The sequence below is a fragment of the Musca vetustissima genome, unplaced genomic scaffold (genome assembly GCF_032173495.1).
Source record: "Musca vetustissima isolate MV318-11 ecotype Yass unplaced genomic scaffold, APGP_CSIRO_Mvet_v1 utg19604, whole genome shotgun sequence".
Taxonomy (NCBI): Eukaryota; Metazoa; Arthropoda; class Insecta; order Diptera; family Muscidae; genus Musca; species Musca vetustissima.
In genome coordinates this window covers 128,689-131,612 of record NW_026878789.1, presented here as the reverse complement: position 1 = coordinate 131,612, position 2,924 = coordinate 128,689, and positions in this window count along the sequence as shown.

Here is a 2,924-nt window from a genome sequence, read left to right as displayed (position 1 = left end):
AAACGGAGTTTTTAACTTTTGGCTTCGTTTTCTCAAAATTTCAAATGGGTTAATAAGATAACGAAATTAGCTGTATTTTTCACCATATTAATTTTTGTTTTTATGTCATTATATGTTTTAATAAATTTTACTTTAAATTTCTTAATTTTCGAAGCTTTTTGTGTATATTTTTAATAATATGTATGAATAAAATCCATATATATTTGAACATAAACACTGTAAAAAACATGTCGTTCAAAAATACCAACCCTCTGGGGGGCAGTTTTGAACACATTGACTTCGTCCATTAAAACAGTAACAAAATATATTTATCAAGCTTAAAGTATGTCATATGTATATTCATTTTAAAGGTTACATATGTACCTATTAGTTAAAATTTAAAATATACCAAAAATTATAAAATAAAAATTTTTATAAGGCTTGAAAGAAAAAAGTGTTCAATGGTCCCCCCTCTCCCCTATATATACAAAATTACAGCAATTTGGTTGAAAATGTGCCCAAAAGCTTAAAAAATCTAAGATTGGGGTATCATTATATGATATACCCAAAAAGGATATATTCCATTTCCACGACAACAAATAGCCGTTAAGAATAAATGGGGTTTCTGATGAATATTTCATTATAAAATATTAACAATCTTGTTCTATACTTTATTTAGCACTTTTTTCTAGAACTTTTTTTTTAAAAATTTAGCACTTTCTAGCATTTATTTCAACAAAATCTTACATTTTTCCTAAACAATGTTTTGGCAACACTGCCTATGATGTTTGGTATTGAAATGGGATATATGGGTCCTCGTTTTGGTATAACGGTACGAAAAACGGCACGTTTTTCAACCTAATTGGCTGTAATTTAGTTCTCATTGGATGTCAAATATTTGTACGAAAAACTTACCATGGCATATCCCGCCATTTATGAGGTTCCGTACAATTATCTTATGGTGTAGGGTTCGGCAGGGCCAGGTTCGGCCTGGCCGTACTTAACGGCTTTAAACAAACTGTTCATAAATAAACCTTTGGAAATATTTCGTCATTGAAAAATTTTTGTGCTGTGTTGTTATTGGTAACAGCTTGATGATTCAGTACCCATATGGCCACTAATTGCCACAATTTAAGTCCCTTTGCAAGGTCAAAGGTAGAACAGAATCTTTCACTCAAGAGCCGGATGGCTTCCTCACTGGTTATTAAACAATTTTTATGATTTCTTTTTAAAAACAAGGTACAATGTGCACAATGAACGGGATTAAACTCATTTGGAGCCACCATCCTTTTAAAAGGACACCAAAAATGTCAATACCACTGATAGAAATCGAGCGTTACCTCAGTAAATTTCTTTGGATTATATCAATTGGTTATTGTATCTTGCTCCATGCTCTTCTAGCTTCATGATAGAAAGTAAAAATATCTGGCGTTATCTGGGTTAAATAATGTAAATGTTATATCTTCATAAACAAGAATCTAATAAAAAACAAAAAGGATTTTATAAAGTGTACTTGTGCGTTTCTTTTCTTCAAATTAGTCATAAAATGCAGACTTGCAATAGTGAGTGCATGCCTAGCAAAGCCTAGCATTATCGTTACTGCAACCCATTTCTATATTTTCGATTTTTGTTTTGTTTCTAACAATTGATATTGTTATTTTTATAAAAGAAATTTGTCTGTTCTCCTACTGCAAGAATTTACTATCATTAAAGGAAATGTAGAAATTTCTACAAACTTCAAGTTCCGGAACAGACATTTTATGTATTTGTTTTGTTGGTGTTACAAACATCAACAATGCCGAAATTTGTTAAGAGTTACAGAATAGGTGTGCTGTAATGCGATTCTGTAACTTTTTTTGCCGATAACGGCAAATATCGGTAACTTAAAAACACATATATTCCATGTGTGCATAAAAATATTTCTTATCATCTTTAGTCGTTAAATAAACGAATATTTTTGTTAGAAAACAAAAATGTAAGCAAATGAAAAGTTCCATCTACCGTTAAACGTCGGTAATTTTCAACAAATGTGTAAACAAATGTTATTATATGGTTGGAGTTATATTAATTCTGAAATATGATATGAGTGACTTCCCTTCTGAAACTAACTGCAGAGATCAAATAATGTTACTGGATCGCCGCTTTTCCCATTTCTACAGCAATGACAGCATCTAATAGAGTGTTTGACTAATTAAGAAAATTACCATAGTTTAGGGACCGTGGATAAAACTTGACTTCTTTGAATTCTAATTAGTGACAAAAATCAAAAAAGTAATAAATTAGTGAACCCGCATTATACTTATAGTAATGTTACTCTAGGAGCCTCTTTGTGGGAATGTCATGATCGATTGAATTGTATATTCTGGGCTGTATCTTGTAATGAAGTTGAACAAATAACATGTTATGTTAGCTTGTGATGTTAAAGATAATGTGAGGGAAATGTTGTAAGGTTCTAGATATGGTCCATTGGCATGGAGTTGTCGTAAGAATTGAGAATATGTTAAAAACACGTAACGGGGAATGTTTTATACATTGAAATACTTTCTGAGTAATTGAAAAATGCCAGAAAGCAACTTGCCTAAACGAACGCTATTAACACTACGAACCGTTACGGATGGCGGGCGGCTCGGTGATAAGGTTTCGCCGCATCTGTGTTCCAATTGTGACGTGAAAGCAATGATGTTGGGTTCGTCTGAAGTAAGTTATAAAAACACAACAAAACATTTACGATTTGTCTGAGGATTATTTATACAAAGCTGTCAATTGGCTTACTGCCAGCACGCTTTTCATTGCGAAAACAAATCATGGAGATAGCTGCGTAACAGGTATTTGCTGTTGCAGAAAATCCAATTTATTTATGCCGGCATTGTCGAAGCAGAATAAAGTACACCTACACCTACTGTAATGTTCAATTGAATGAAGCAGCCCGTCGCCGACATGCTCAT